Consider the following 23285-nt stretch of genomic DNA (forward strand, 5'->3'; position numbering starts at 1 on the left):
TTCTGGTCCACGGTAATGTTCCGTTTCTGGTCCACGATAATGTTCTGTTTCGGTTTCACGGTAATGTTCTGTCTCTGGTCCATGATAATGTTCCGTTTCTGGTCCACGATAATGTTCTGTTTCAGTTTCACGGTAATGTTCCGTTTCTGGTCCACGATAATGTTCTGTTTCTGTTTCACGGTAATGTTCCGTTTCTGGTCCATGATAATGTTCTGTTTCACGGTAATGTTCTGTCTCTGTTTCACGGTAATGTTCTGTCTCTGGTCCATGGTAATATTCTATCTCTTGTCCACAGTAATGTTCTGTCTCTGGTCCGCGGTAATGTTCTGTCTCTTGTCCACGGTAATGTTCGATCTCTGGTCCACGATAATGTTCGGTTTCACGGTAATGTTCCGTCTCTGGTCCACGATAATTTTCTGTTTCTGTATCACGGTAATGTTCCGTTTCTGGTCCACGATAATTTTGTGTTTCTGTTTCACGGTAATGTTCCGTTTCTGGTCCACGATAATGTTCGGTTTCACGGTAATGTTCTGTCTCTGGTCCACGGTAATGTTCTGTGTCTGGTCCACGATAATGTTCGGTTTCACGGTAATGTTCCGTCTCTGGTCCACGATAATGTTCCGTCTTTGGTCCACGATAATGTTCTGTTTCTGTTTCACGGTAATGTTCCGTTTCTGGTCCACGATAATGTTCTGTTTCGGTTTCACTGTAATGTTCTGTCTCTGGTCCATGATAATGTTCTGTGTCTGGTCCACGATAATGTTCGGTTTCACGGTAATGTTCCGTCTCTGGTCCACGATAATGTTCCGTCTTTGGTCCACGATAATGTTCTGTTTCTGTTTCACGGTAATGTTCCGTTTCTGGTCCACGATAATGTTCTGTTTCAGTTTCACGGTAATGTTCTGTTTTCGTTTCACGGTAATGTTCTGTCTCTGGTCCACGGTAATGTTTTGTTTCTGTTTCACGGTAATGTTCCGTCTCTGGTCCATGATAATGTTCTGTCTCTGGTCCACGATAATGTTTTGTTTCTGGTCCACGATAATGTTCCGTTTCTGGTCCACGATAATGTTCTGTTTAGGTTTCACGGTAATGTTCTGTCTCTGGTCCACGATAATGTTCCGTCTCTGGTCCACGATAATGTTCCGTCTCTGGTCCACGATAATGTTCTGTCTCTGGTCCACGATAATGTTCTGTTTCGGTTTCACGGTAATGTTCTGTCTCTGGTCCATGATAATATTCCGTTTATGGTCCACGATAATGTTCTGTTTCAGTTTCACGGTAATGTTCCGTTTCTGGTCCACGATAATGTTCTGTTTCTGTTTCACGGTAATGTTCCGTTTCTGGTCCATGATAATGTTCTGTTTCACGGTAATGTTCTGTCTCTGGTCCATGGTAATGTTTTGTCTCTGGTCCACGGTAATGTTCGGTTTCAAGGTAAAGTTCGGTCTCTGGTCCACAGTAATGTTCTGTCTCTGGTCCGCGGTAATGTTCTGTCTCTTTTCCACGGTAATGTTCGATCTCTGGTCCACGATAATGTTCGGTTTCACGGTAATGTTCCGTCTCTGGTCCACGATAATGTTCTGTTTCGGTTTCACGGTAATGTTCCGTTTCTGGTCCACGATAATGTTCTGTTTCGGTTTCACGGTAATGTTCCGTCTCTGGTCCACGGTAATGTTCCATCTCTGGTACACGATAATAATGTGTTTCTGTTTCACGGTAATGTTCCGTTTCTGGTCCATGATAATGATCTGTTTCACGGTAATGTTCTGTCTCTGGTCCACGGTAATGTTCTGTCTCTGGTCCACGGTAATGTTCGATCTCTGGTCCACGATAATGTTCGGTTTCACGGAAATGTTCCGTCTCTGGTCCACGATAATGTTCTGTTTCTGTATCACGGTAATGTTCCATTTCTGGTCCACGATAATTTTGTGTTTCTGTTTCATGGTAATGTTCCGTTTCTGGTCCACGATAATGTTCGGTTTCAAGGTAAAGTTCGGTCTCTGGTCCACGGTAATGTTCTGTCTCTGGTCCACGGTAATGTTCTGTCTCTGGTCCACGGTAATGTTCTGTCTCTGGTCCACGGTAATGTTCTGTCTCTGGTCCACGGTAATGTTCGATCTCTGGTCCACGATAATGTTCGGTTTCACGGTAATGTTCCGTCTCTGGTCCACGATAATGTTCTGTTTCTGTATCACGGTAATGTTCCGTTTCTGGTCCACGATAATTTTGTGTTTCTGTTTCACGGTAATGTTCCGTTTCTGGTCCACGATAATGTTCGGTTTCACGGTAATGTTCTGTCTCTGGTCCACGGTAATGTTCTGTGTCTGGTCCCCGATAATGTTCGGTTTCACGGTAATGTTCCGTCTCTGGTCCACGATAATGTTCCGTCTTTGGTCCACGATAATGTTCTGTTTCTGTTTCACGGTAATGTTCCGTTTCTGGTCCACGATAATGTTCTGTTTCGGTTTCACTGTAATGTTCTGTCTCTGGTCCATGATAATGTTCTTTGTCTGGTCCACGATAATGTTCGGTTTCACGGTAATGTTCCGTCTCTGGTCCACGATAATGTTCCGTCTTTGGTCCACGATAATGTTCTGTTTCTGTTTCACGGTAATGTTCCGTTTCTGGTCCACGATAATGTTCTGTTTCAGTTTCACGGTAATGTTCTGTTTTCGTTTCACGGTAATGTTCTGTCTCTGGTCCACGGTAATGTTTTGTTTCTGTTTCACGGTAATGTTCCGTCTCTGGTCCACGGTAATGTTCTGTCTCTGGTCCACGGTAATGTTCTGTCTCTGGTCCACGGTAATGTTCTGTCTCTGGTCCACGGTAATGTTCTGTCTCTGGTCCACGGTAATGTTCGATCTCTGGTCCACGATAATGTTCGGTTTCACGGTAATGTTCCGTCTCTGGTCCACGATAATGTTCTGTTTCTGTATCACGGTAATGTTCCGTTTCTGGTCCACGATAATTTTGTGTTTCTGTTTCACGGTAATGTTCCGTTTCTGGTCCACGATAATGTTCGGTTTCACGGTAATGTTCTGTCTCTGGTCCACGGTAATGTTCTGTGTCTGGTCCACGATAATGTTCGGTTTCACGGTAATGTTCCGTCTCTGGTCCACGATAATGTTCCGTCTTTGGTCCACGATAATGTTCTGTTTCTGTTTCACGGTAATGTTCCGTTTCTGGTCCACGATAATGTTCTGTTTCGGTTTCACTGTAATGTTCTGTCTCTGGTCCATGATAATGTTCTGTGTCTGGTCCACGATAATGTTCGGTTTCACGGTAATGTTCCGTCTCTGGTCCACGATAATGTTCCGTCTTTGGTCCACGATAATGTTCTGTTTCTGTTTCACGGTAATGTTCCGTTTCTGGTCCACGATAATGTTCTGTTTCAGTTTCACGGTAATGTTCTGTTTTCGTTTCACGGTAATGTTCTGTCTCTGGTCCACGGTAATGTTTTGTTTCTGTTTCACGGTAATGTTCCGTCTCTGGTCCATGATAATGTTCTGTCTCTGGTCCACGATAATGTTTTGTTTCTGGTCCACGATAATGTTTTGTTTCTGGTCCACGATAATGTTCCGTTTCTGGTCCACGATAATGTTCTGTTTAGGTTTCACGGTAATGTTCTGTCTCTGGTCCACGATAATGTTCCGTCTCTGGTCCACGATAATGTTCCGTCTCTGGTCCACGATAATGTTCTGTCTCTGGTCCACGATAATGTTCTGTTTCGGTTTCACGGTAATGTTCTGTCTCTGGTCCATGATAATATTCCGTTTATGGTCCACGATAATGTTCTGTTTCAGTTTCACGGTAATGTTCCGTTTCTGGTCCACGATAATGTTCTGTTTCTGTTTCACGGTAATGTTCCGTTTCTGGTCCATGATAATGTTCTGTTTCACGGTAATGTTCTGTCTCTGGTCCATGGTAATGTTTTGTCTCTGGTCCACGGTAATGTTCGGTTTCAAGGTAAAGTTCGGTCTCTGGTCCACAGTAATGTTCTGTCTCTGGTCCGCGGTAATGTTCTGTCTCTGGTCCACGGTAATGTTCGATCTCTGGTCCACGGTAATGTTCGGTTTCAAGGTAATGTTCTGTCTCTGGTCCGCGGTAATGTTCTGTCTCTTTTCCACGGTAATGTTCGATCTCTGGTCCACGATAATGTTCGGTTTCACGGTAATGTTCCGTCTCTGGTCCACGATAATGTTCTGTTTCGGTTTCACGGTAATGTTCCGTTTCTGGTCCATGATAATGTTCTGTTTCGGTTTCACGGTAATGTTCCGTCTCTGGTCCACGGTAATGTTCCATCTCTGGTACACGATAATGTTGTGTTTCTGTTTCACGGTAATGTTCCGTTTCTGGTCCATGATAATGTTCTGTTTCACGGTAATGTTCTGTCTCTGGTCCATGGTAATGTTCTGTCTCTGGTCCACGGTAATGTTCTGTCTCTGGTCCACGGTAATGTTCTGTCTCTGGTCCACGGTAATGTTCTGTCTCTGGTCCACGGTAATGTTCGATCTCTGGTCCACGATAATGTTCGGTTTCACGGTAATGTTCCGTCTCTGGTCCACGATAATGTTCTGTTTCTGTATCACGGTAATGTTCCATTTCTGGTCCACGATAATTTTGTGTTTCTGTTTCATGGTAATGTTCCGTTTCTGGTCCACGATAATGTTCGGTTTCAAGGTAAAGTTCGGTCTCTGGTCCACGGTAATGTTCTGTCTCTGGTCCACGGTAATGTTCTGTGTCTGGTCCACGGTAATGTTCTGTCTCTGGTCCACGGTAATGTTCGGTTTCACGGTAATGTTCCGTCTCTGGTCCACGATAATGTTCTGTTTCTGTATCACGGTAATGTTCCGTTTCTGGTCCACGATAATTTTGTGTTTCTGTTTCACGGTAATGTTCCGTTTCTGGTCCACGATAATGTTCGGTTTCACGGTAATGTTCTGTCTCTGGTCCATGATAATGTTCTGTGTCTGGTCCACGATAATGTTCGGTTTCACGTTAATGTTCCGTCTCTGGTCCACGATAATGTTCCGTCTTTGGTCCACGATAATGTTCTGTTTCTGTTTCACGGTAATGTTCCGTTTCTGGTCCACGATAATGTTCTGTTTCAGTTTCACGGTAATGTTCTGTTTTCGTTTCACGGTAATGTTCTGTCTCTGGTCCACGGTAATGTTTTGTTTCTGTTTCACGGTAATGTTCCGTCTCTGGTCCACGATAATGTTCTGTCTCTGGTCCACGATAATGTTTTGTTTCTGGTCCACGATAATGTTCCGTTTCTGGTCCACGATAATGTTCTGTTTAGGTTTCACGGTAATGTTCTGTCTCTGGTCCACGATAATGTTCCGTCTCTGGTCCACGATAATGTTCCGTCTCTGGTCCACGATAATGTTCTGTCTCTGGTCCACGATAATGTTCTGTTTCGGTTTCAGGGTAATGTTCTGTCTCTGGTCCATGATAATATTCCGTTTCTGGTCCACGATAATGTTCTGTTTCAGTTTCACGGTAATGTTCCGTTTCTGGTCCACGATAATGTTCTGTTTCTGTTTCACGGTAATGTTCCGTTTCTGGTCCATGATAATGTTTTGTTTCTGTTTCACGGTAATGTTCCGTCTCTGGTCCACGATAATGTTCTGTCTCTGGTCCACGATAATGTTTTGTTTCTGGTCCACGATAATGTTCCGTTTCTGGTCCACGATAATGTTCTGTTTAGGTTTCACGGTAATGTTCTGTCTCTGGTCCACGATAATGTTCCGTCTCTGGTCCACGATAATGTTCCGTCTCTGGTCCACGATAATGTTCTGTCTCTGGTCCACGATAATGTTCTGTTTCGGTTTCAGGGTAATGTTCTGTCTCTGGTCCATGATAATATTCCGTTTCTGGTCCACGATAATGTTCTGTTTCAGTTTCACGGTAATGTTCCGTTTCTGGTCCACGATAATGTTCTGTTTCTGTTTCACGGTAATGTTCCGTTTCTGGTCCATGATAATGTTCTGTTTCACGGTAATGTTCTGTCTCTGGTCCATGGTAATGTTTTGTCTCTGGTCCACGGTAATGTTCGGTTTCAAGGTAAAGTTCGGTCTCTGGTCCACAGTAATGTTCTGTCTCTGGTCCGCGGTAATGTTCTGTCTCTGGTCCACGGTAATGTTCGATCTCTGGTCCACGATAATGTTCTGTTTCACGGTAATGTTCCTTCTCTGGTCCACGATAATGTTCTGTTTCGGTTTCACGGTAATGTTCCGTTTCTGGTCCACGGTAATGTTCTGTCTCTGGTCGACGATAATGTTCCGTTTCTGGTCCACGATAATGTTCTGTTTCGGTTTCACGGTAATGTTCCGTTTCTGGTCCACGGTAATGTTCTGTCTCTGGTCCGCGGTAATGTTCTGTCTCTGGTCCACGGTAATGTTCGATCTCTGGTCCACGATAATGTTCTGTTTCACGGTAATGTTCCTTCTCTGGTCCACGATAATGTTCTGTTTCGGTTTCACGGTAATGTTCCGTTTCTGGTCCACGGTAATGTTCTGTCTCTGGTCCATGATAATGTTCCGTTTCTGGTCCACGATAATGTTCTGTTTCGGTTTCACGGTAATGTTCCTATTCTGGTCCACGATAATGTTGTGTTTCTGTTCCACGATAATGTTCCGTTTCTTGTCCACGATAATGTTCTTTTTAGGTTTCACGGTAATGTTCTGTCTCTGGTCCACGATAATGTTCTGTCTCTGGTCCACGATAATGTTCCGTCTCTGGTCCACGATAATGTTCCGTCTCTGGTCCACGATAATGTTCTGTCTCTGGTCCACGGTAATGTTCTGTCTCTGGTCCACGGTAATGTTCGATCTCTGGTCCACGATAATGTTCTGTTTCGGTTTCACGGTAATATTCCGTTTCTAGTCCACGATAATGTTCTGTTTCTGTTTCACGGTAATGTTCCGTTTCTGGTCCATGATAATGTTCTGTTTCACGGTAATGTTCTGTCCCTGGTCCATGGTAATGTTCTGTCTCTGGTCCACGGTAATGTTCGGTTTCAAGGTAAAGTTCGGTCTCTGGTCCACAGTAATGTTCTGTCTCTGGTCCACGGTAATGTTCTGTCTCTGGTCCACGGTAATGTTCTGTCTCTGGTCCACGGTAATGTTCTATCTCTGGTCCATGGTAATGTTCTGTCTCTGGTCCACGGTAATGTTCGATCTCTGGTCCACGATAATGTTCGGTTTCACGATAATGTTCTGTTTCTGTTTCACGGTAATGTTCCGTTTCTGGTCCACGGTAATGTTCTGTTTCATGGTAATGTTCTGTCTCTGGTCCATGGTAATGTCCAGTCTCTGGTCCACGGTAACGTTCGGTTTCAAGGTAAAGTTCGGTCTCTGGTCCACAGTAATGTTCTGTCTCTGGTCCACGGTAATGTTCTGTCTCTGGTCCACGGTAATGTTCTGTCTCTGGTCCACGGTAATGTTCCGTTTCTGGTCCACGATAATGTTCTGTTTCGGTTTCATGGTAATGTTCTGTCTCTGGTCCACGGTAATGTTCTGTGTCCGGTCCACGATAATGTTCGGTTTCACGGTAATGTTCCGTCTCTGGTCCAAGATAATGTTCCGTCTTTGGTCCACGATAATGTTCTGTCTCTGGTCCATGATAATGTTCCGTTTCTGGTCCACGATAATGTTCTGTTTCGGTTTCACGGTAATGTTCTGTTTCCGTTTCACGGTAATGTTCTGTCTCTGGTCCACGGTAATGTTGTGTTTCTTTTTCACGGTAATGTTCTGTCTCTGGTTCACGGTAATGTTCTGTCTCTGGTCCACGATAATGTTCGGTTTCACGGTAATATTTTGTTTCTGGTCCACGATAATGTTCCGTTTCTGGTCCACGGTAATGTTCTGTTTAGGTTTCACGGTAATGTTCTGTCTCTGGTCCACGATAATGTTCCGTCTCTGGTCCACGATAATGTTCCGTCTCTGGTCCACGATAATGTTCCGTCTCTGGTCCACGATAATGTTCTGTCTCTGGTCCATGATAATGTTCCGTTTCTGGTCCACGATAATGTTGTGTTTCTGGTCCACGATAATGTTCCGTTTCTGGTCCACGATAATGTTCTTTTTAGGTTTCATGGTAATGTTCTGTCTCTGGTCCACGATAATGTTCTGTCTCTGGTCCACGATAATGTTCCGTCTCTGGTCCACGATAATGTTCCGTCTCTGGTCCACGATAATGTTCTGTCTCTGGTCCACGATAATGTTCCGTTTCTGGTCCACGATAATGTTCTGTTTCTGTTTCACGGTAATGTTCCGTTCCTGGTCCACGGTAATTTTCTGTTTCATGGTAATGTTCTGTCTCTGGTCCATGGTAATGTCCAGTCTCTGGTCCACGGTAACGTTCGGTTTCAAGGTAAAGTTCGGTCTCTGGTCCACAGTAATGTTCTGTCTCTGGTCCACGGTAATGTTCTGTCTCTGGTCCACGGTAATGTTCTGTCTCTGGTCCACGGTAATGTTCCGTTTCTGGTCCACGATAATGTTCTGTTTCGGTTTCATGGTAATATTCTGTCTCTGGTCCACGGTAATGTTCTGTGTCCGGTCCACGATAATGTTCGGTTTCACGGTAATGTTCTGTCTCTGGTCCACGGTAATGTTCCGTTTCTGTTTCAAGGTAATTTTCTGTTTCCGTTTCACGGTAATGTTCTGTCTCTGGTCCACGGTAATGTTGTGTTTCTGTTTCACGGTAATGTTCCGTCTCTGGTCCACGATAATGTTCGGTTTCACGATAATGTTCCGTTTCTGGTCCACCATAATGTTCTGTTTAGGTTTCACGGTAATGTTCCGTCTCTGGTCCACGGTAATGTTCTGTCTCTGGTCCACGGTAATGTTCAGTCTCTGGTCCACGGTAATGTTCTATCTCTGGTCCATGGTAATGTTCTGTCTCTGGTCCATGGTAATGTTCGATCTCTGGTCCACGATAATGTTCGGTTTCACGATAATGTTCTGTTTCTGTTTCACGGTAATGTTCCGTTTCTGGTCCAGGTAATGTTCTGTTTCATGGTAATGTTCTGTCACTGGTCCATGGTAATGTCCAGTCTCTGGTCCACGGTAACGTTCGGTTTCAAGGTAAAGTTCGGTCTCTGGTCCACAGTAATGTTCTGTCTCTGGTCCACGGTAATGTTCTGTCTCTGGTCCACGGTAATGTTCTGTCTCTGGTCCACGGTAATGTTCTGTGTCCGGTCCACGATAATGTTCGGTTTCACGGTAATGTTCCGTCTCTGGTCCAAGACAATGTTCCGTCTTTGGTCCACGATAATGTTCCGTTTCTGGTCCACGATAATGTTCTGTTTCTGTTTCACGGTAATGTTCCGTTCCTGGTACACGGTAATTTTCTGTTTCATGGTAATGTTCTGTCTCTGGTCCATGGTAATGTCCAGTCTCTGGTCCACGGTAACGTTCGGTTTCAAGGTAAAGTTCGGTCTCTGGTCCACAGTAATATTCTGTCTCTGGTCCACGGTAATGTTCTGTCTCTGGTCCACGGTATTGTTCTGTCTCTGGTCCACGGTAATTTTCCGTTTCTGGTCCACGATAATGTTCTGTTTCGGTTTCATGGTAATATTCTGTCTCTGGTCCACGGTAATGTTCCGTTTCTGTTTCAAGGTAATTTTCTGTTTCCGTTTCACGGTAATGTTCTGTCTCTGGTCCACGGTAATGTTGTGTTTCTGTTTCACGGTAATGTTCCGTCTCTGGTCCACGATAATGTTCGGTTTCACGATAATGTTCCGTTTCTGGTCCACCATAATGTTCTGTTTAGGTTTCACGGTAATGTTCCGTCTCTGGTCCACGATAATGTTCTGTTTCTGTTTCACGGTAATGTTCCGTTTCTGGTCCATGATAATATTCTTTTTCACGGTAATGTTCTGTCTCTGGTCCATGGTAATATTCTGTCTCTGGTCCACGGTAATGTTCGGTTTCAAGGTAAAGTTTGGTCTCTGGTCCACGGTAATGTTCGGTTTCACGGTAATGTTCGGTCTCTGGTCCACGGTAATGTTCGGTTTCACGGTAATGTTTGGTCTCTGGTCCACGATAATGTTCGGTTTCACGATAATGTTCGGTTTCACGATAATGTTCTGGTCCACGGTAATGTTCTGGTCCACGGTAATGTTCCGTCTCTGGTCCACAGTAACGTTCCGTATCTGGTCCATGGTAATGTTCGGTTTAACGGTAATGTTCCATTTCTGGTCCACGGTAATGTTCTGTCTCTGGTCCACGATAATGTTCTGTTTCACGGTAATGTTCTGTCTCTGTTTCACGGTAATGTTCTGTCTCTGGTCCATGGTAATATTCTGTCTCTTGTCCACAGTAATGTTCTGTCTCTGGTCCACGATAATGTTCGATTTCTGGTCCACGATAATGTTCTGTTTCGGTTTCACGGTAATGTTCCGTCTCTGGTCCACGGTAATGTTCCATCTCTGGTACACGATAATGTTGTGTTTCTGTTTCACGGTAATGTTCCGTTTCTGGTCCATGATAATGTTCTGTTTCACGGTAATGTTCTGTCTCTGGTCCATGGTAATGTTCTGTCTCTGGTCCACGGTAATGTTCTGTCTTTGGTCCACGGTAATGTTCTGTCTCTGGTCCACGGTAATGTTCTGTCTCTGGTCCACGGTAATGTTCTGTTTCTGTATCAAGGTAATGTTCCATTTCTGGTCCACGATAATTTTGTGTTTCTGTTTCATGGTAATGTTCCGTTTCTGGTCCACGATAATGTTCGGTTTCAAGGTAAAGTTCGGTCTCTGGTCCACGATAATGTTCTGTTTCTGTATCACGGTAATGTTCCATTTCTGGTCCACGATAATTTTGTGTTTCTGTTTCATGGTAATGTTCCGTTTCTGGTCCACGATAATGTTCGGTTTCAAGGTAAAGTTCGGTCTCTGGTCCACGGTAATGTTCTGTCTCTGGTCCACGGTAATGTTCTGTCTCTGGTCCACGGTAATGTTCGATCTCTGGTCCACGATAATGTTCGGTTTCACGGTAATGTTCCGTCTCTGGTCCACGATAATGTTCTGTTTCTGTATCACGGTAATATTCCGTTTCTGGTCCACGATAATTTTGTGTTTCTGTTTCACGGTAATGTTCCGTTTCTGGTCCACGATAATGTTCGGTTTCACGGTAATGTTCTGTCTCTGGTCCACGGTAATGTTCTGTGTCTGGTCCACGATAATGTTCGGTTTCACGGTAATGTTCCGTCTCTGGTCCACGATAATGTTCCGTCTTTGGTCCACGATAATGTTCTGTTTCTGTTTCACGGTAATGTTCCGTTTCTGGTCCACGATAATGTTCTGTTTCGGATTCACTGTAATGTTCTGTCTCTGGTCCATGATAATGTTCTGTGTCTGGTCCACGATAATGTTCGGTTTCACGGTAATGTTCCGTCTCTGGTCCACGATAATGTTCCGTCTTTGGTCCACGATAATGTTCTGTTTCTGTTTCACGGTAATGTTCCGTTTCTGGTCCACGATAATGTTCTGTTTCAGTTTCACGGTAATGTTCTGTTTTCGTTTCACGGTAATGTTCTGTCTCTGGTCCACGGTAATGTTTTGTTTCTGTTTCACGGTAATGTTCCATCTCTGGTCCATGATAATGTTCTGTCTCTGGTCCACGATAATGTTTTGTTTCTGGTCCACGATAATGTTCCGTTTCTGGTCCACGATAATGTTCTGTTTAGGTTTCACGGTAATGTTCTGTCTCTGGTCCACGATAATGTTCCGTCTCTGGTCCACGATAATGTTCCGCCTCTGGTCCACGATAATGTTCTGTCTCTGGTCCACGATAATGTTCTGTTTCGGTTTCACGGTAATGTTCTGTCTCTGGTCCATGATAATATTCCGTTTATGGTCCACGATAATGTTCTGTTTCAGTTTCACGGTAATGTTCCGTTTCTGGTCCACGATAATGTTCTGTTTCTGTTTCACGGTAATGTTCCGTTTCTGGTCCATGATAATGTTCTGTTTCACGGTAATGTTCTGTCTCTGGTCCATGGTAATGTTTTGTCTCTGGTCCACGGTAATGTTCGGTTTCAAGGTAAAGTTCGGTCTCTGGTCCACAGTAATGTTCTGTCTCTGGTCCGCGGTAATGTTCTGTCTCTGGTCCACGGTAATGTTCGATCTCTGGTCCACGGTAATGTTCGGTTTCAAGGTAATGTTCTGTCTCTGGTCCGCGGTAATGTTCTGTCTCTTTTCCACGGTAATGTTCGATCTCTGGTCCACGATAATGTTCGGTTTCACGGTAATGTTCCGTCTCTGGTCCACGATAATGTTCTGTTTCGGTTTCACGGTAATGTTCCGTTTCTGGTACACGATAATGTTCTGTTTCACGGTAATGTTCTGTCTCTGGTCCATGGTAATGTTCTGTCTCTGGTCCACGGTAATGTTCTGTCTCTGGTCCACGGTAATGTTCTGTCTCTGGTCCACGGTAATGTTCTGTCTCTGGTCCACGGTAATGTTCTGTTTCTGTATCAAGGTAATGTTCCATTTCTGGTCCACGATAATTTTGTGTATCTGTTTCATGGTAATGTTCCGTTTCTGGTCCACGATAATGTTCGGTTTCAAGGTAAAGTTCGGTCTCTGGTCCACGATAATGTTCTGTTTCTGTATCACGGTAATGTTCCATTTCTGGTCCACGATAATTTTGTGTTTCTGTTTCATGGTAATGTTCCGTTTCTGGTCCACGATAATGTTCGGTTTCAAGGTAAAGTTCGGTCTCTGGTCCACGGTAATGTTCTGTCTCTGGTCCACGGTAATGTTCTGTCTCTGGTCCACGGTAATGTTCTGTCTCTGGTCCACGGTAATGTTCTGTCTCTGGTCCACGGTAATGTTCGATCTCTGGTCCACGATAATGTTCGGTTTCACGGTAATGTTCCGTCTCTGGTCCACGATAATGTTCTGTTTCTGTATCACGGTAATGTTCCGTTTCTGGTCCACGATAATTTTGTGTTTCTGTTTCACGGTAATGTTCCGTTTCTGGTCCACGATAATGTTCGGTTTCACGGTAATGTTCTGTCTCTGGTCCACGGTAATGTTCTGTGTCTGGTCCACGATAATGTTCGGTTTCACGGTAATGTTCCGTCTCTGGTCCACGATAATGTTCCGTCTTTGGTCCACGATAATGTTCTGTTTCTGTTTCACGGTAATGTTCCGTTTCTGGTCCACGATAATGTTCTGTTTCGGATTCACTGTAATGTTCTGTCTCTGGTCCATGATAATGTTCTGTGTCTGGTCCACGATAATGTTCGGTTTCACGGTAATGTTCCGTCTCTGGTCCACGATAATGTTCCGTCTTTGGTCCACGATAATGTTCTGTTTCTGTTTCACGGTAATGTTCCGTTTCTGGTCCACGATAATGTTCTGTTTCAGTTTCACGGTAATGTTCTGTTTTCGTTTCACGGTAATGTTCTGTCTCTGGTCCACGGTAATGTTTTGTTTCTGTTTCACGGTAATGTTCCATCTCTGGTCCATGATAATGTTCTGTCTCTGGTCCACGATAATGTTTTGTTTCTGGTCCACGATAATCTTCCGTTTCTGGTCCACGATAATGTTCTGTTTAGGTTTCACGGTAATGTTCTGTCTCTGGTCCACGATAATGTTCCGTCTCTGGTCCACGATAATGTTCCGCCTCTGGTCCACGATAATGTTCTGTCTCTGGTCCACGATAATGTTCTGTTTCGGTTTCACGGTAATGTTCTGTCTCTGGTCCATGATAATATTCCGTTTATGGTCCACGATAATGTTCTGTTTCAGTTTCACGGTAATGTTCCGTTTCTGGTCCACGATAATGTTCTGTTTCTGTTTCACGGTAATGTTCCGTTTCTGGTCCATGATAATGTTCTGTTTCACGGTAATGTTCTGTCTCTGGTCCATGGTAATGTTTTGTCTCTGGTCCACGGTAATGTTCGGTTTCAAGGTAAAGTTCGGTCTCTGGTCCACAGTAATGTTCTGTCTCTGGTCCGCGGTAATGTTCTGTCTCTGGTCCACGGTAATGTTCGATCTCTGGTCCACGGTAATGTTCGGTTTCAAGGTAATGTTCTGTCTCTGGTCCGCGGTAATGTTCTGTCTCTTTTCCACGGTAATGTTCGATCTCTGGTCCACGATAATGTTCGGTTTCACGGTAATGTTCCGTCTCTGGTCCACGATAATGTTCTGTTTCGGTTTCACGGTAATGTTCCGTTTCTGGTCCACGATAATGTTCTGTTTCGGTTTCACGGTAATGTTCCGTCTCTGGTCCACGGTAATGTTCCATCTCTGGGACACGATAATGTTGTGTTTCTGTTTCACGGTAATGTTCCGTTTCTGGTCCATGATAATGTTTTGTTTCACGGTAATGTTCTGTCTCTGGTCCATGGTAATGTTCTGTCTCTGGTCCACGGTAATGTTCTGTCTCTGGTCCACGGTAATGTTCTGTCTCTGGTCCACGGTAATGTTCTGTCTCTGGTCCACGGTAATGTTCGATCTCTGGTCCACGATAATGTTCGGTTTCACGGAAATGTTCCGTCTCTGGTCCACGATAATGTTCTGTTTCTGTATCACGGTAATGTTCCATTTCTGGTTCACGATAATTTTGTGTTTCTGTTTCATGGTAATGTTCCGTTTCTGGTCCACGATAATGTTCGGTTTCAAGGTAAAGTTCGGTCTCTGGTCCACGGTAATGTTCTGTCTCTGGTCCACGGTAATGTTCTGTCTCTGGTCCACGGTAATGTTCTGTCTCTGGTCCACGGTAATGTTCTGTCTCTGGTCCACGGTAATGTTCGATCTCTGGTCCACGATAATGTTCGGTTTCACGGTAATGTTCCGTCTCTGGTCCACGATAATGTTCTGTTTCTGTATCACGGTAATGTTCCGTTTCTGGTCCACGATAATTTTGTGTTTCTGTTTCACGGTAATGTTCCGTTTCTGGTCCACGATAATGTTCGGTTTCACGGTAATGTTCTGTCTCTGGTCCACGGTAATGTTCTGTGTCTGCTCCACGATAATGTTCGGTTTCACGGTAATGTTCCGTCTCTGGTCCACGATAATGTTCTGTTTCACGGTAATGTTCTGTCTCTGTTTCACGGTAATGTTCTGTCTCTGGTCCATGGTAATATTCTTTCTCTTGTCCACAGTAATGTTCTGTCTCTGGTCCGCGGTAATGTTCTGTCTCTTGTCCACGATAATATTCGGTTTCACGGTAATGTTCTGTCTCTGGTCCACGATAATATTCGGTTTCACGGTAATGTTCTGTCTCTGGTCCACGGTAATGTTCTGTGTCTGGTCCACGATAATGTTCGATTTCACGGTAATGTTCCGTCTCTGGTCCACGATAATGTTCCGTCTTTGGTCCACGATAATGTTCTGTTTCTGTTTCACGGTAATGTTCCGTTTCTGGTCCACGATAATGTTCTGTCTCTGGTCCACGATAATGTTGTCTTTCTGTTTCACGGTAATGTTCCGTTTCTGGTCCATGATAATGTTCTTTTTCACGGTAATGTTCTGTCTCTGGTCCATGGTAATATTCTGTCTCTGGTAAACGTTAATGTTCAGTTTCAAGGTAAAGTTTGGTCTCTGGTCCACGGTAATGTTCGGTTTCACGGTAATGTTCGGTCTCTGGTCCACGGTAATGTTCGGTTTCACGGTAATGTTTGGTCTCTGGTCCACGATAATGTTCGGTTTCACGATAATGTTCGGTTTCACGATAATGTTCTGGTCCACGGTAATGTTCTGGTCCACGGTAATGTTCCGTCTCTGGTCCACAGTAACGTTCCGTATCTGGTCCATGGTAATGTTCGGTTTAACGGTAATGTTCCATTTCTGGTCCACGGTAATGTTCTGTCTCTGGTGCACGATAATGTTCGATTTCTGGTCGACGATAATGTTCGGTTTCACGGTAATGTTCCGTCTCTGGTCCATGATAATGTTCGGTTTCACGGTAATGTTCCATTTCTGGTCCACGGTAATGTTCTGTCTCTGGTCCACGATAATGTTCGATCTCTGGTCCACGATAATGTTCGGTTTCACGGTAATGTTCCGTCTCTGGTCCACGATAATGTTGTGTTTCTGTTTCACGGTAATGTTCCATTTCTGGTCCACGGTAATGTTCCGTTTCTGGTCCACGATAATGTTCTGTTTCGGTTTCACGGTAATGTTCTGTCTCTGGTCCATGATAATGTTCCGTTTCTGGTCCACGATAATGTTCTGTTTCAGTTTCACGGTAATGTTCCGTTTCTGGTCCACGATAATGTTCTGTTTCTGTTTCACGGTAATGTTCCGTTTCTGGTCCATGATAATGTTCTGTTTCACGGTAATGTTCTGTCTCTGTTTCACGGTAATGTTCTGTCTCTGGTCCATGGTAATATTCTGTCTCTTGTCCACAGTAATGTTCTGTCTCTGGTCCGCGGTAATGTTCTGTCTCTTGTCCACGGTAATGTTCGATCTCTGGTCCACGATAATGTTCGGTTTCACGGTAATGTTCCGTCTCTTGTCCACGATAATGTTCTGTTTCGGTTTCACGGTAATGTTCCGTTTCTGGTCCACGATAATGTTCTGTTTCGGTTTCACGGTAATGTTCCGTCTCTGGTCCACGGTAATGTTCCATCTCTGGTACACGATAATGTTGTGTTTCTGTTTCACGGTAATGTTCCGTTTCTGGTCCATGATAATGTTCTGTTTCACGGTAATGTTCTGTCTCTGGTCCATGGTAATGTTCTGTCTCTGGTCCACGGTAATGTTCTGTCTCTGGTCCACGGTAATGTTCTGTCTCTGGTCCACGGTAATGTTCTGTTTCTGTATCACGGTAATGTTCCATTTCTGGTCCACGATAATTTTGTGTTTCTGTTTCATGGTAATGTTCCGTTTCTGGTCCACGATAATGTTCGGTTTCAAGGTAAAGTTCGGTCTCTGGTCCACGATAATGTTCTGTTTCTGTATCACGGTAATGTTCCATTTCTGGTCCACGATAATTTTGTGTTTCTGTTTCACGGTAATGTTCCGTTTCTGGTCCACGATAATGTTCGGTTTCAAGGTAAAGTTCGGTCTCTGGTCCACGGTAATGTTCTGTCTCTGGTCCACGGTAATGTTTTGTTTCTGTTTCACGGTAATGTTCCGTCTCTGGTCCACGGTAATGTTCTGTCTCTGGTCCACGGTAATGTTCTGTCTCTGGTCCACGGTAATGTTCTGTCTCTGGTCCACGGTAATGTTCTGTCTCTGGTCCACGGTAATGTTCGATCTCTGGTCCACGATAATGTTCGGTTTCACGGTAATGTTCCGTCTCTGGTCCACGATAATTTTCTGTTTCTGTATCACGGTAATGTTCCGTTTCTGGTCCACGATAATTTTGTGTTTCTGTTTCACGGTAATGTTCCGTTTCTGGTCCACGATAATGTTCGGTTTCACGGTAATGTTCTGTCTCTGGTCCACGGTAATGTTCTGTGTCTGGTCCACGATAATGTTCGGTTTCACGGTAATGTTCCGTCTCTGGTCCACGATAATGTTCCGTCTTTGGTCCACGATAATGTTCTGTTTCTGTTTCACGGTAATGTTCCGTTTCTGGTCCACGATAATGTTCTGTTTCGGTTTCACTGTAATGTTCGGTCTCTGGTCCATGATAATGTTCTGTGTCTGGTCCACGATAATGTTCGGTTTCACGGTAATGTTCCGTCTCTGGTCCACGATAATGTTCCGTCTTTGGTCCACGATAATGTTCTGTTTCTGTTTCACGGTAATGTTCCGTTTCTGGTCCACGATAATGTTCTGTTTCAGTTTCACGGTAATGTTCTGTTTTCGTTTCACGGTAATGTTCTGTCTCTGGTCCACGGTAATGTTTTGTTTCTGTTTCACGGTAATGTTCCGTCTCTGGTCCATGATAATGTTCTGTCTCTGGTCCACGATAATGTTTTGTTTCTGGTCCACGATAATGTTCCGTTTCTGGTCCACGATAATGTTCTGTTTAGGTTTCACGGTAATGTTCTGTCTCTGGTCCACGATAATGTTCCGTCTCTGGTCCACGATAATGTTCCGTCTCTGGTCCACGATAATGTTCTGTCTCTGGTCCACGATAATGTTCTGTTTCGGTTTCACGGTAATGTTCTGTCTCTGGTCCATGATAATATTCCGTTTATGGTCCACGATAATGTTCTGTTTCAGTTTCACGGTAATGTTCCGTTTCTGGTCCACGATAATGTTCTGTTTCTGTTTCACGGTAATGTTCCGTTTCTGGTCCATGATAATGTTCTGTTTCACGGTAATGTTCTGTCTCTGGTCCATGGTAATGTTTTGTCTCTGGTCCACGGTAATGTTCGGTTTCAAGGTAAAGTTCGGTCTCTGGTCCACAGTAATGTTCTGTCTCTGGTCCGCGGTAATGTTCTGTCTCTTTTCCACGGTAATGTTCGATCTCTGGTCCACGATAATGTTCGGTTTCACGGTAATGTTCCGTCTCTGGTCCACGATAATGTTCTGTTTCGGTTTCACGGTAATGTTCCGTTTCTGGTCCACGATAATGTTCTGTTTCGGTTTCACGGTAATGTTCCGTCTCTGGTCCACGGTAATGTTCCATCTTTGGTACACGATAATAATGTGTTTCTGTTTCACGGTAATGTTCCGTTTCTGGTCCATGATAATGTTCTGTTTCACGGTAATGTTCTGTCTCTGGTCCACGGTAATGTTCTGTCTCTGGTCCACGGTAATGTTCGATCTCTGGTCCACGATAATGTTCGGTTTCACGGAAATGTTCCGTCCCTGGTCCACGATAATGTTCTGTTTCTGTATCACGGTAATGTTCCATTTCTGGTCCACGATAATTTTGTGTTTCTGTTTCATGGTAATGTTCCGTTTCTGGTCCACGATAATGTTCGGTTTCAAGGTAAAGTTCGGTCTCTGGTCCACGGTAATGTTCTGTCTCTGGTCCACGGTAATGTTCTGTCTCTGGTCCACGGTAATGTTCTGTCTCTGGTCCACGGTAATGTTCTGTCTCTGGTCCACGGTAATGTTCGATCTCTGGTCCACGATAATGTTCGGTTTCACGGTAATGTTCCGTCTCTGGTCCACGATAATGTTCTGTTTCTGTATCACGGTAATGTTCCGTTTCTGGTCCACGATAATTTTGTGTTTCTGTTTCACGGTAATGTTCCGTTTCTGGTCCACGATAATGTTCGGTTTCACGGTAATGTTCTGTCTCTGGTCCACGGTAATGTTCTGTGTCTGGTCCCCGATAATGTTCGGTTTCACGGTAATGTTCCGTCTCTGGTCCACGATAATGTTCCGTCTTTGGTCCACGATAATGTTCTGTTTCTGTTTCACGGTAATGTTCCGTTTCTGGTCCACGATAATGTTCTGTTTCGGTTTCACTGTAATGTTCTGTCTCTGGTCCATGATAATGTTCTTTGTCTGGTCCACGATAATGTTCGGTTTCACGGTAATGTTCCGTCTCTGGTCCACGATAATGTTCCGTCTTTGGTCCACGATAATGTTCTGTTTCTGTTTCACGGTAATGTTCCGTTTCTGGTCCACGATAATGTTCTGTTTCAGTTTCACGGTAATGTTCTGTTTTCGTTTCACGGTAATTTTCTGTCTCTGGTCCACGGTAATGTTTTGTTTCTGTTTCACGGTAATGTTCCGTCTCTGGTCCACGGTAATGTTCTGTCTCTGGTCCACGGTAATGTTCTGTCTCTGGTCCACGGTAATGTTCTGTCTCTGGTCCACGGTAATGTTCTGTCTCTGGTCCACGGTAATGTTCGATCTCTGGTCCACGATAATGTTCGGTTTCACGGTAATGTTCCGTCTCTGGTCCACGATAATGTTCTGTTTCTGTATCACGGTAATGTTCCGTTTCTGGTCCACGATAATTTTGTGTTTCTGTTTCACGGTAATGTTCCGTTTCTGGTCCACGATAATGTTCGGTTTCACGGTAATGTTCTGTCTCTGGTCCACGGTAATGTTCTGTGTCTGGTCCACGATAATGTTCGGTTTCACGGTAATGTTCCGTCTCTGGTCCACGATAATGTTCCGTCTTTGGTCCACGATAATGTTCTGTTTCTGTTTCACGGTAATGTTCCGTTTCTGGTCCACGATAATGTTCTGTTTCGGTTTCACTGTAATGTTCTGTCTCTGGTCCATGATAATGTTCTGTGTCTGGTCCACGATAATGTTCGGTTTCACGGTAATGTTCCGTCTCTGGTCCACGATAATGTTCCGTCTTTGGTCCACGATAATGTTCTGTTTCTGTTTCACGGTAATGTTCCGTTTCTGGTCCACGATAATGTTCTGTTTCAGTTTCACGGTAATGTTCTGTTTTCGTTTCACGGTAATGTTCTGTCTCTGGTCCACGGTAATGTTTTGTTTCTGTTTCACGGTAATGTTCCGTCTCTGGTCGGTCCATGATAATGTTCTGTCTCTGGTCCACGATAATGTTTTGTTTCTGGTCCACGATAATGTTTTGTTTCTGGTCCACGATAATGTTCCGTTTCTGGTCCACGATAATGTTCTGTTTAGGTTTCACGGTAATGTTCTGTCTCTGGTCCACGATAATGTTCCGTCTCTGGTCCACGATAATGTTCCGTCTCTGGTCCACGATAATGTTCTGTCTCTGGTCCACGATAATGTTCTGTTTCGGTTTCACGGTAATGTTCTGTCTCTGGTCCATGATAATATTCCGTTTATGGTCCACGATAATGTTCTGTTTCAGTTTCACGGTAATGTTCCGTTTCTGGTCCACGATAATGTTCTGTTTCTGTTTCACGGTAATGTTCCGTTTCTGGTCCATGATAATGTTCTGTTTCACGGTAATGTTCTGTCTCTGGTCCATGGTAATGTTTTGTCTCTGGTCCACGGTAATGTTCGGTTTCAAGGTAAAGTTCGGTCTCTGGTCCACAGTAATGTTCTGTCTCTGGTCCGCGGTAATGTTCTGTCTCTGGTCCACGGTAATGTTCGATCTCTGGTCCACGGTAATGTTCGGTTTCAAGGTAATGTTCTGTCTCTGGTCCGCGGTAATGTTCTGTCTCTTTTCCACGGTAATGTTCGATCTCTGGTCCACGATAATGTTCGGTTTCACGGTAATGTTCCGTCTCTGGTCCACGATAATGTTCTGTTTCGGTTTCACGGTAATGTTCCGTTTCTGGTCCATGATAATGTTCTGTTTCGGTTTCACGGTAATGTTCCGTCTCTGGTCCACGGTAATGTTCCATCTCTGGTACACGATAATGTTGTGTTTCTGTTTCACGGTAATGTTCCGTTTCTGGTCCATGATAATGTTCTGTTTCACGGTAATGTTCTGTCTCTGGTCCATGGTAATGTTCTTTCTCTGGTCCACGGTAATGTTCTGTCTCTGGTCCACGGTAATGTTCTGTCTCTGGTCCACGGTAATGTTCTGTCTCTGGTCCACGGTAATGTTCGATCTCTGGTCCACGATAATGTTCGGTTTCACGGTAATGTTCCGTCTCTGGTCCACGATAATGTTCTGTTTCTGTATCACGGTAATGTTCCATTTCTGGTCCACGATAATTTTGTGTTTCTGTTTCATGGTAATGTTCCGTTTCTGGTCCACGATAATGTTCGGTTTCAAGGTAAAGTTCGGTCTCTGGTCCACGGTAATGTTCTGTCTCTGGTCCACGGTAATGTTCTGTGTCTGGTCCACGGTAATGTTCTGTCTCTGGTCCACGGTAATGTTCTGTCTCTGGTCCACGGTAATGTTCGATCTCTGGTCCACGATAATGTTCGGTTTCACGGTAATGTTCCGTCTCTGGTCCACGATAATGTTCTGTTTCTGTATCACGGTAATGTTCCGTTTCTGGTCCACGATAATTTTGTGTTTCTGTTTCACGGTAATGTTCCGTTTCTGGTCCACGATAATGTTCGGTTTCACGGTAATGTTCTGTCTCTGGTCCATGATAATGTTCTGTGTCTGGTCCACGATAATGTTCGGTTTCACGGTAATGTTCCGTCTCTGGTCCACGATAATGTTCCGTCTTTGGTCCACGATAATGTTCTGTTTCTGTTTCACGGTAATGTTCCGTTTCTGGTCCACGATAATGTTCTGTTTCAGTTTCACGGTAATGTTCTGTTTTCGTTTCACGGTAATGTTCTGTCTCTGGTCCACGGTAATGTTTTGTTTCTGTTTCACGGTAATGTTCCGTCTCTGGTCCACGATAATGTTCTGTCTCTGGTCCACGATAATGTTTTGTTTCTGGTCCACGATAATGTTCCGTTTCTGGTCCACGATAATGTTCTGTTTAGGTTTCACGGTAATGTTCTGTCTCTGGTCCACGATAATGTTCCGTCTCTGGTCCACGATAATGTTCCGTCTCTGGTCCACGATAATGTTCTGTCTCTGGTCCACGATAATGTTCTGTTTCGGTTTCAGGGTAATGTTCTGTCTCTGGTCCATGATAATATTCCGTTTCTGGTCCACGATAATGTTCTGTTTCAGTTTCACGGTAATGTTCCGTTTCTGGTCCACGATAATGTTCTGTTTCTGTTTCACGGTAATGTTCCGTTTCTGGTCCATGATAATGTTCTGTTTCACGGTAATGTTCTGTCTCTGGTCCATGGTAATGTTTTGTCTCTGGTCCACGGTAATGTTCGGTTTCAAGGTAAAGTTCGGTCTCTGGTCCACAGTAATGTTCTGTCTCTGGTCCGCGGTAATGTTCTGTCTCTGGTCCACGGTAATGTTCGATCTCTGGTCCACGATAATGTTCTGTTTCACGGTAATGTTCCTTCTCTGGTCCACGATAATGTTCTGTTTCGGTTTCACGGTAATGTTCCGTTTCTGGTCCACGGTAATGTTCTGTCTCTGGTCGACGATAATGTTCCGTTTCTGGTCCACGATAATGTTCTGTTTCGGTTTCACGGTAATGTTCCGTTTCTGGTCCACGGTAATGTTCTGTCTCGTGTCCGCGGTAATGTTCTGTCTCTGGTCCACGGTAATGTTCGATCTCTGGTCCACGATAATGTTCTGTTTCACGGTAATGTTCCTTCTCTGGTCCACGATAATGTTCTGTTTCGGTTTCACGGTAATGTTCCGTTTCTGGTCCACGGTAATGTTCTGTCTCTGGTCCATGATAATGTTCCGTTTCTGGTCCACGATAATGTTCTGTTTCGGTTTCACGGTAATGTTCCTATTCTGGTCCACGATAATGTTGTGTTTCTGTTCCACGATAATGTTCCGTTTCTTGTCCACGATAATGTTCTTTTTAGGTTTCACGGTAATGTTCTGTCTCTGGTCCACGATAATGTTCTGTCTCTGGTCCACGATAATGTTCCGTCTCTGGTCCACGATAATGTTCCGTCTCTGGTCCACGAT

Source organism: Leuresthes tenuis, unplaced genomic scaffold (assembly GCF_036924035.1).
Source record: "Leuresthes tenuis unplaced genomic scaffold, fLeuTen1.0.hap1 SCAF_36, whole genome shotgun sequence".
NCBI classification, from domain to species: domain Eukaryota; kingdom Metazoa; phylum Chordata; class Actinopteri; order Atheriniformes; family Atherinopsidae; genus Leuresthes; species Leuresthes tenuis.